The sequence below is a fragment of the Numida meleagris genome, chromosome 1 (genome assembly GCF_002078875.1).
Source record: "Numida meleagris isolate 19003 breed g44 Domestic line chromosome 1, NumMel1.0, whole genome shotgun sequence".
In the NCBI taxonomy this organism is placed as follows: Eukaryota; Metazoa; Chordata; class Aves; order Galliformes; family Numididae; genus Numida; species Numida meleagris.
The window spans coordinates 35,771,312-35,782,952 of record NC_034409.1 but is presented as its reverse complement, the minus strand read 5'-3'; the positions used below and the strand labels follow the sequence as shown (position 1 = coordinate 35,782,952).

The 11,641-nt window shown below is 37.2% G+C and overlaps 1 long non-coding RNA gene across 1 annotated transcript; it reads right to left on the bottom strand.

Moving 5' to 3' along the window:
* On the bottom strand, positions 4,897-11,305 carry LOC110392793. Its single transcript, XR_002434624.1, has 3 exons — positions 10,232-11,305; positions 6,442-10,109; positions 4,897-5,463 (listed from the first exon to the last, which is right to left on the bottom strand). It is a non-coding gene; the product is annotated as an uncharacterized LOC110392793 (long non-coding RNA).

The window sequence follows — 11,641 nt, the reverse complement described above, 5'->3', positions numbered from 1 at the left end:
GACAAACCTCCCACAAAGTTGAAGGTACTTGTTTATGGAAAACGGAATTAGACCCACAGTTTTCTTTGTAAATAAGGAATAAGGAACAACAAGGAGCTTAGGTCATTAGTTACGAAATCAATCACTGATCATACAAATTCATTGCAACTATTCCTTTGCTTATGCTACATAGATACGTCAAAGCCTTCGTGTCAATTAACTGCTTAGCAACTCAAGCTTCTTGAGTTTCCTTGATAAGACTCCTAAGCGCTCATATTTTTTGCTGGATGGATGGTATTGAATCAGAACCTGAGGTCCTCAGATTACCAGCCTGATTACTGTCTCTGATTTTATAGTTCTCTCATTAGTAACAATTGTGTATTGTGGAAGTATAAAGAAGGTGATAATATTTGGATTTTTAAGAGCTGGGAGAGAGATACATATACACTATGCTTAAAAATGCTGTTTTATTATCAAGGTACAGTAAAATTTTCTTCTTCTCTCATTTTTGTTGAAAATTTATAATTTTAAAATGAATCTATCTGTTCTCCCTGATTCAGTTAGGCATTTTTTATGCTTTCCCAAAGTATCCACTCATATCCAATTATTTAATTATCTGTACAGTTCAGCTATAGTTTTGTATTGTATGAGAAAACATTTTATATCTGTTAAAAGCAAAGAAAGTTCAACAAAAGAGGAGAATTACATAAACAAGGAGAAGAAGATACCACATTTGTGGGAATTCATACACTACATGCAAATACTTTTAAACTAGAGGTTGAAATTAGTAGCTGATATGACATGGAAAATTGATGTTGTCTATTAGGTCAGAAAATCCATCTTTCCATTACCAGTTTTGATTCCCTCTGAAAATCTCACATATAGTGGAAATTATATTCTCAATTTTCCTAATTTCCTATGTATTGTACTGAGTAATAAAATCAAGAAAGCATTTGTAATGTCTCTCAGCACTGCCGGAGATTTATTAGTGTGGCAGTGTCAGGTAAAATAGAAATAATAGAGCCTAAGGTCACTAAAAGTTTGAGAGATTGCAGCCACTGATGCGCATGTATACATATGAGAAGAAAATTATCTGATCAGTGAAATGTTGGAATGCCTTGGCTTGCTATACTTGGATGCTTCCTAAATACTTCTGAGAAAGTCATCAGATCTTCCCAAGTGTAAGCAGAGAGAAAGAAAAAAATGTTTGTAGCCTTTAAGAAAATCTGAAGAGTGGCCTTACAACCTGCTGGGCACCATGTGATACTTCATAATCAGACTAAAAGGGGGAAAAAAAAGTCTTTTGAAGATTCTACAGCAAATGGTTTAGCTCACTTTACGTTTTCTGTCTTTGCAGATTGTTTATTAAGCTTTTAGCAAATATGATAGGTGCTAGCCAATACTACAGAGAGATCAGAAATTACCAAATATTTGTGCAATAATTCACTCGCGCTAGTATAAATAAAGTACATAGAAGTTGTAGGAAACAAGCAATGAACTGTCTAATGTAATGCACCCTGATCCTCAAAAAAGGCACCCTGTAGGCATTTAGCACTGTACAATTTACCTAACATGACAGGCAAGAATTACAGTCATTTTACAGGTACAGGAGTTCAGCCTATATTTGAATCTCTTAAGTATTCAGCTGAACACAATGCTGTGAATAGAAATGTAAGTGCAGAACTTTGATGAGCCAGAAGATCTTGAAAGTGACAGGATATTTTTCGATGCTGTTGCCAATGCAGAAGTCACAAGGATATCTTTGAGGCAGATGAGCACTTCTAGTATCCAAGTTTTTTAAAGCTGGCTTCACTCAGCAGTACACATTTTCTCCTATATATCCAGAAAATGGCTAGAAATCTGTTGGTAAATACAGTGGTTGACTCAATAAAGAAGAAAGTAATGTAATAACTTATTTTAAGTAAATGGAGGCAAACTGGGCCTAGGAATATCCTTGGTGCATTTTGTGAGTCTTGTTAAATAAGGAAAATAAAACTGGAAAAAGAAGCCAAGGAGCAGAGTGAATCAGACTGGAAAATGAGGGTTGGTATGCAGAGGAGATGAGAAGTCAAGCTGGGCACAGGTACTGAGAACAGATCCCTGAGGTTCCCAAACCCCTGCAGGCATCAAAGTTCTTTGAAAGGCACTAACACTGTCTCCAATGTACCTGTGAACCTAGAGGATAATAAACTCTCATTAACTGAATTAGCAGTAAACAAATATAACTTTGTTCATGAGCTACACGGGATGACATAAGACTGAATACTTGTTCTCTCCATTTGTTTTTGATTTTATTTTATTTTGTTTTGTTTTTATTTTGTGCAGGAGGTTACATAATGAAACCTCTTTTCTAAAGGAGCATTATTGCAAAATAATGAAGCCATGAATCCTTTTCCTGGTCCCTTCATACATAGACTTGTTAAATGACACTTGAATTTAGGCTGTAAATAAGAGAGATAACTGAGCCTAGTGTCCTAATCTCATTTGCTGCTGAAGCTGGAAGGAATTACATGAGAATGCAGAGTGCAGACAGAAAACACAATTATAGGTTAAAGGTTGTTAGTACTGACCAGTTGCACAGGATTATCTCTCTGCCTCTACTATGTGATGCAGCTTAGTAAAACAAGATTTTCCAGATGTGGAGTGTTCCTTATTTTTAAGGCATCTAGGCAAATATGAAGCAGTCAAATCAGTCATACTAATTCTTGTGAATTATTCACATTCCATTTTTATGAACATGACAACAACAACAACAACAAAAAAAACACAAAAAAACCCACAACAAAAATAAGCAAACTAAACAACAACAAAAAAAACGCAAAGCACAAATAAGCAAATCAAAAAATCAAAACAAAATCTGAGAAAATTACCAATTTGATCTCCCTAATATGGTTCAGAATCCCTTTTTTTTTTTTTTTTGGTGGTTAAAAGAGTGGCTTCTTGAAACTAAGTTAATAACATAAGGAAATGTGCCAGTATCATGTAAATAAAATTGGTTTTGTAGTTCACTCTGAATATGAAATAGAATGCAATTATTTTTTAAACAAGTCAGTTACTAATATACACAAAGTTGGTCAGAAGAGATCTCTGTATAAAAGAACTTCAGTTGCAAGGACAGAAGAATTAATGTTTCTTGAAAATGTAAGCAAAGAGAATGTTTCTTGTTTAACTCCTACTGAGTTCAGCAGAATACAAATTCATGACTGTCATTCTTTCTAAATGAAAGCAATTGCATTAACATAACGTTTGATTCCATCACTAGTCTCCCCTTTTAAAGGGAACACCTGCAACACCTCATATTGACTGATCTCTGACATGAAAACAGGCCACCCACTGAAAAATGAATTTGAAACAGAACATTGAAGAGTTGTTCATCAAGAGGCATTCCTTATTGTGTACTCTGACCAAAATAAGGTTCCTGAGTGCGGAAAACAATACCAAGCTTGTAGAATAACTATCATAATATAGACACAAAGCATGAAGTTACAGAAGTTACATATGCATATGTTCATTGATCAACTTCAATTTTAGGTATAGCTATGTAAATTCCAGAGTGATTAGTAAACACAGATATTTCTAGAAGAGTAGAACCCCCATCCAGGAGAGCTCCCAACCCCATTTCCTTTGCTGCAAGGTAGTACACATATAATCTGAATAATAAGTTTAACTATGATTGAAGTCAAGGAAACTTTTGCTAAGTTGGAACATTTGGTTGTGTGATTTACTGGCTCAAATTCTCTGTTTGCTGCTAGGTAAAGCTGAACAACAGATAAAAATCTTCTTTTTGTAATTCTAGATCTAGTCAGAAGTACCAAAAATACAAAAATTAATTAGGACAACAATGACAGGAGAGGAAGACATACATTTAGGTCCTTTTATAAGTAATAATGGCTATGAAATTTCATACTGAATAATTATTTCAATTTGTTTATGTTTTCTCACATGTCAGTAAAAGAAATATCGTTTGTATTCAGACAAAGAAATTAGTCTAACAAAATGATCTAGCATAGTGAACACCCAACTAAACTTCATGAGGAAGTTTCAGAGTACACCTTTCTGGATATATTTAAACTGGAAAGGCCAAATTTGGAAGAACAATATCATGAAATATGAATTGTAGGGAACCATGACAAGTCAAAAGTAGAAGTTTATATTAATGTAGCTTACACCGTAGAATCAGAAGAAGGTGCAAGTTCTGCCAACTCGAACTCTCCTTTAAATTTGGTCCATTAGTTGAAATGATTCGAGATACAATAAAATAAAAGCAAGAAATTTCTTCAGTTTGCTTAAGAACTAGCTAGTGTTCCAAGAATGCCAGTGGCATCCTGGCTTGTCTCAGAAATTGCGTGATGAGCAGGACTAGGGAAGTGATCCTCCCCATGTACTCAGCTCTGGTGAGGCTCCACTTGAGCACTGTGTTCAGTTTTGAGCACCTCAATGCAGAAAGGACATTGAAGTGCTGGAGGAGGTCCAAAGAAGGGCAACAAGTCTTGTGAAGGGCTTGGAGAATATGCCCTACGAGGAGAGACTAAAAGAACTGGGGCTGTTTAGTCTGGGGAAGAGGAGGCTGAGGGGAGACCTCATTGCTCTCTTCAAATACCTGAAAGGTGATTGCAGGGAGAGCGGGGCTGGTCTCTTCTCACTGGTGACAGGTGACAGGACAAGGGAAAATGGCCTCAAGCTGCACCAGGGGAGGTTTAGGTTGGATATCAGGAAAAACTTCTTTCTAGAAAGGATTGTTAAGCACTGGAACAGGCTCCCCAGGGAGGTGGTTGAGTCACCATCCCTGAATGTGTTTAAAAACGTTTGGATGTGGTGCTCAGGTACGTGATTAAGCGGTGGGTTGTTAGAGTTAAGGTAGTATGGTTAGGTTGCAGTTGGACTTGATGATCTTGAAGGTCTTTTCTAACCTGAGCGATTCTATGATTCTATGATTCTCTAATTTTTACAAAATATGGTTTGATTTTTGGATGGTCTTGTGTAAAACCTTGAATAGGACTCAGTGATTTTTGTGGGTTCCTTCCAACTCAAGAATGGTTCTGCCTATATACCACTATGATGTTAAGCTCTCTACCATGAGTTTGTAAGCCAGAAATCACATCAGGCTTATGCTGAAATACATTTATAATTGTGATAGCCAATTTGAAATAATACCAAACATTGGAGCACAATAGATCTGTGATTAGGACAAGATAGAATAATTAGTCTTCAAAGAAAACAGGTACGGGAAGTCACGATATTTGTATGAACAGATTAGATATCCATATCCATGTCAATCTAGAAGCAATTTTTATAATATTTAGAGTATTAGCCCACAACAAGATCATTCTAAAGGAAAAGTAATTCTTTGAATAGTCCAGTGTTTTGTCACACAGTTCTTCATGTAGTTAGGCTTGCACAGGAGCAGTCACAGTAAAACCTCAAAAAAGCTATTGAGCATGTATTGAAGAGGGCAGACTAAGGATTCATAATCATCCATTCGAACTGTACAGAATGAAAAAAAATAAAACTACATGAAAAACAATGCACTGCAGAAATGCTTTTTGTAAACAGTACACGAAGGTTCAAAATGCGTGCAACAATCAATCTTGCTATCTGTTGTGGAAATTTCAATAGAAGTTTTAAAATGATGACTACCTTTATATTAACTTAATTTAGTGATCTCCACCACAGGTTCTCTGAGGAATTAATATTGGTTTTTTTCATGTGCACTTTCAGGCATCCTTCATGAGAGACTGCCGAAAGGTATTATTCATGCAAATGAGATGAAGAAGCTCTTTCTTAAACAGTTAAAAACCTCACTCCCAATAATGCAGAATTTTGTATTATGTACACAGTAATACATTGACAATAAAAACGAAGATCTTTGGCCCCCAAGATTTTTTTTCCTTCTGAAGCTGGTACAGTGAATTGTTGCAATTTGGATCCTGCTTGGGTACAAGTTTGGTGCCTGATAACCATGCTTAAGGCTGATATAAAGTGTATTGTTGTGACACATCCATCCCAAGGATATATCAAGAACGCAAGAAAGTCCCTTGTCTTGTACATCTTCTCTAAGTGTGGATTTGACTATACAGGAAAAGCTACTGTGTGGTTACCTCTAGGGAAGTAAAGAGTAGCAAAATAATTATTCTTACATGATTTGCTTTAAGTACAAAGCACTCTAAAGTGAGAAATCACTTAAAAATCTTCCTAAGTTAATGATAACAGAAGAAGCTTAATCATATCAAGATTCAATTCACCAGTACAAAAATTAAGGCTTGCTGTGTATTTCATGCACTGTATCAAAGCTTTCTAAGTCTTCTAGACGTTCTATAAAACATGAACTAGGAAAAGAAGCATCTCTGGTGTCAGTAACAATTTTTTTTTTATCATTCTAATTTTTTTCCGATGAGATTATGCATGAACTCCAATAAACCACACTCAGTGCCTTAGGATTGTAAGATACTTTTTGGCAGGTACCTTGCTCATGAAAAGCTGCTCTTTTGCCAGCCACCACATCCATCTTGGGAGCAGCTTTTCTCCCTGGATTTGAAAACATTTGAGAATAAAAGTTATTATTTCCATGCTTATTTGTGCAGACTATTGAGTTTGCAACCACAAATTGTGTCAAGATAACCTAAATAAGTTATCTGTCTGAATAGGTTGCCTTGGAAGACTTATTTATTTGAAGGAACTAGCCAGTGATTATCCTTTTCTATGCAGAATAAGCAATAGTATTAGACAAACAGGGCTTTCTACACTGGAAATATCATTCTCTTTCTTTAATTTTTATTTAGTTGGCTAGATAAACACCAATTAATCTATGGTTAAATTCAATAATACTGTGCCTATGCTGCTAACAGTGAAGAGTTACAGGATTTCATGTCCAGTCTGTCTCTTAGGAATGAGCCATTACCAGAACTGAGGTGACAGTCGAGAGTTTCTCTTGACTCGAGTTGTTTCTCTTCTGAGCACACTCCACTGTTCTGAAGAAACTCTCTCCTGACCTATGGTGTCACATATCCACCTACCTCTTGCCAGCAGTTCACTTTAAATATCCCATCTAAGTTGCAGGTGCATGATTGGTGCTGGCTGACCTGAGGTAGGTCTTTCCCAAGAAGCTTATTCTTACTCCTCTCTGGCCACCTACCTTTTCTGCTCCCTCAGCCAAGGCCAATGCTTATAAGGAATGGACCAGCAAGCTGAGCCAGGTGAAAATTAAAACAATTTTTGGACTTTGTGTGTGTGTGTGTTTGCTGGATTACCTTCCAGATGAATCAGTTCCCTGATCCAACTGCCTACATGGCTGCTTGCATGCCCACACCAGGAAATAGAAAGCAGCAGGGTTGGGTGCTGGGATGACTCTTTCAGTGTCAGTTTAGTTTTAGATTAGTTGAATCTGTCTATGACACCACACCCTTGTCTCTGGAGAAACGAACCATATGGTTTAATAAACAACAGTCTAACCACTACAGAGCAAGTACAGATTAATCCAAGAAAGACTCACCAGCTGCTTTCAAGGAGGTCAAGCAAGTTGCATGTTTGTTCACTGCATCACTAAACATTCATTTTTTTAACTGCTGATTGGTAAATTGATAGATATTGATATCTAGAAAGCTCCCTTTTCATTTCTCTCCCCCCAGATAAAAAAATAGTTCAAAATACTGCAATACTGGTAGGAGATTGCAGTGCATATTGTTTAATTGGTTGTCTGGGTAGAGGCCCATTTTGCAAAAATCAGTGCAGAGAAACAGAGGATTGGATTTTTTTATAACACAACAAAGTTTTCTAAAAATGTCCTAATTTATTGTTCAGGAAATGGCACCATTGTTTACTTGAAACAGATATGTTGATTAAGTGGCCTGAGGGAATTTTATTTTAAAGAGACAGGCTAGCCATTAATGTGAGTAAGAGTGCTGCATTCTTCATGACAATGGCAATTAGGAAGATATTTGGATTTGAAGATGGTTAGCAAAAATGATGAAAATCTTTTCCAAAAATTGACATTTCCGTATGTTGAAAGCTGAAATTGGTCCAGCTGTTGGGACAAAATTCAGATTTCTCAAAAGTATTGCTTAATAACAACAAGAAATTATCTAAGGAGAATCTCTGTAATTTCCATGGTATTAACTGCAATGCATTTCATATACAAATTAGGAGACCTGACAGGGTGGTATGTCAACATCTTAAATCCCTCAAGTTTAATTATCCTGTACTCAGATTAGCAGGATGTTGGTGAGCAGAAAGACTTCTCTCACTTCCTTTTCCCATGAAACACCCCACTGAATCCTCCTAACTGCTTTTTCCCAATAACAATGTCCATAACACTTCCACCTCCTCACCCATCTTTCCAGGCTCCAGTCTTCCCACCTCCTCAAAACTCCTATGGACATACCTTCCCTTCCTTTTCCTATTTAGTTTCCAAAAATCCATCAGTTCCCAACCCACATAACTTCCCAGCAAACCCTCCCAGCTTTCTCCGTTGTTAGTCCTGTGTACTTACCTACCAAGGGACCCAACATACTACAGGTGCTAAATTAAATTCTGCCGTTCCAGAAGTAATCTATTTTCAAATTAGATCTAATTTTGTGCGTTACTGAAAGGTCAAGTATAATAAGCCAGTTAAAGAGGAGAAAGATACATCCAAAACATTTTACAACTGTACTGCAATACCCAACACGTAACACCAAAGAACTTTGCCTTGAACAAGATCACGTTCCCACGCTTTCTGTATCTAAACAAATAAATGCTTTAACCTACTGTGGAGCAGAACTGACCTGTTCCACCATAGCACATGACAGTGTATGCTGTCATACAGTAGTTCAAAATCTCTGCCTTATGCAGATTTTGCTGTTTGCAAGATTGGAGAAGTAAGAGGCTTGTCAAGCAGCTAGTTGTGGTTCCAGATTCTCCAGCTAATTCGGTGCTTGTCTGAACAGCTCTAAACTATACCAGCTGCTAACAGTCCCCCTTGGGATCATTTCCTAATTGCAGATTACCAGACACAGCAGGGCATCCCTTTCTTCTCCAGGGGTAATCCTTGTACTGGGTTGGAGCAAAGGAGATTTATGAACCAAGTATGCAAGCCTCAGCTCAGAACTGTCTGTATAGTAGACGCAACTATTAAGCTGGTGAATGCTTGAGTGACTGCTGGTGCTTTTGTTCTCTTTCATATGGGGATCGTAACTTTTTCCAGGCTAAGAAGCAGCCTGTTAATTCAGCACAGTGGGTGTAGTATACCAGAAGGGCTTCATCACAGTTTATTCCGTTGATTGGTATCTGGGTTTACACTAATTCAGGACTGAGAAGTTGTACCAAGTTCATGCTTCTGTGTCATCACTTGTACTGAACTCACCGATCTGGTCCTTCTCACTTGAGAAAGACTTTATCTCATCTCTTTTCCCACACCACAAACCTGATTGTGAGGTTCTTGTTGCTACCTAGACTCAAAGAACCTGAAGCTCCAGTCTGTAAGCCTAGGACATTATTTCAGATGGGAAAGTTTTAAAAGCAGCAGCAACTCTTAAGAAAATTCTTGTTAGTGGCTTCTTTTATTTCTCACCAAAAATATTTTGAAGCTTCCATTATAATGTGAGACACTAATTTTTCTTAACTATCTTTGGAAAGTGAAGAAATCCTGTATGACAGATGACAATATACTGAACAAGATTTCAAAAGCCAGGATTTGTTTTGTGACTGGCTCTCGAAAACCACAAAGCTTCCAGAATTTTTTACTGCTGAGATCCATCTTAAATGTATTTCTGTAATGTGTCCTACAGGGCATGAAGAATTTTTCGTACCTGTTGCTTGTGACAGGATTTTCTTAACCTGTCACTAGAGGGCAACACAGCTACTCACATCGTTAAGCTACTTCCATCTACTTCCAAGTAACTGTTGAAATCCGCAGGTGAGAATTTCACATCACAAATTGTATTTTCTTCCTACAAAACCCATGCTCAGGTGTTAGTCTTAACAGTTGCTTGTCAAATAGATTTCATTGGATGATCCTGAATGTTTCTGAGAGGAGAGCAGTTAATGCTGTTTACAGCAGTAGAGCTTCGTTTACCTTGCTTCATCATGGGGATCATTGTCCACTGCAGTGCTGGGAGTGATACTGCAGTCAGTTTCAGCCTTGACTCATGTGGTGCCTGATTTTGACAATGGGAGATTTATCACTGACAGTTTTACACAGTATTTGGTCTTTAGCATTGACTCTTAACAACAACCTTGTAAACTGGTATATCATTTGCCAAGTTTGGATTAAACTGACCTTCTGAAGAGTGGTTCAGGACCAGCAGGTATCTTCAAGCTTTGTACTTTCTGTTACAATGCAGGCTGAAAACAAACAAATAAACAAACAAAAATGGATTCTATTACACCTAACTCATAGAACACCCCAGAGGCTTACTTGTCTTATCTTGCAAGCACCTGGCATGGAAACAATCTATCATTCTGAAGTGTTTTTGAAATTCCTAAAAACTGCAATGCTATCATTTAACCATGACTGTGTTGACTACAGTAAAGAGTGGTGTGATTTCAAAAGAAGATAATGATGTGCAATTTTCAAAGGTGTTTTTAGTCATTTCACTGAGATTAATTTTTACAGCCCCCTGTCATTTCACAATGCTGCCAACACCCTACTCAGTCATAGTTCTCTGATTTCATGTGATTACCATGGGATAGTTTCCAAGTGTGTATATATTGGATTACCACTGGATTATATTTTCGTCCCTGCTTACTCAAATGGTGTCACAAGATCATCTTTCAAGGTGCGTATGTATATGTGCACATATATATATATATACACATTCAAGTCTCACATACTGAAATGTGAAATTCATGTACTTGACTCCTGCCTCCCGCTTCTCCGAACGCATTCAGTGTAACCCAACAGCTTCTCTCCCATGCCATGTAGAAAATGCCAGTAACTGCAACCATCTATTACACTCGTTTTAAATAAATAATATAAAGATACCCATAGTTATGTCTTGCAAGGATGTTATTCGACAAAAGGTGATGGAAAGTCTTGTAAACTTGGGAGTGTTAGAAGATGGTACAGTTTGAATATGGAAGAAGGGTTATGGGGCTGCCGCCTCCTGTGAAAAGCCATGCTAGGAGGAACATCATTCAACAGAAATCTAATGTTGTGTACTCCATTAAATCAAGTAGCCTTAAATATTGTATACTTCCCTTATCATATGTCATATGGTAGTTCTTCCCATGAACTAAGACTACTTAAGATGTCTGAACACAGATCTCTTACTGCTGTTTTTAGGTGTATATGCTTTTGGTACATTGGGATACCATAGATTCTTGCACCAAAATATAGTTGGATGTTTTTCTTAAAGGTCCTGGGTTAAAAATAATAATAAGTACAAACGTTTTATTTATTAGAGCCTTCCATCCAGAATGCTGGATCTGTTATTTTGGATTGGATCATACACTGATTTGCTTTTCTGAAATCAGAAGGGGGCAGAGGGCATCTTGCTGTGAATTGTAAAGAAAACTCCCCTTTGATTTGCTCACAAAAGTTCTCCAGAGCATATAAACACTTGTATTCCAGCACACAGCTATAGCTACAACGTATTTTAAAAGAAATCTTGATGCCATCCTATCTTTTGCTGCACGAACTCAGCTTCATTTTTTCTCTCAGTCCTTTTCAATCCTAAAGAAGACAAAG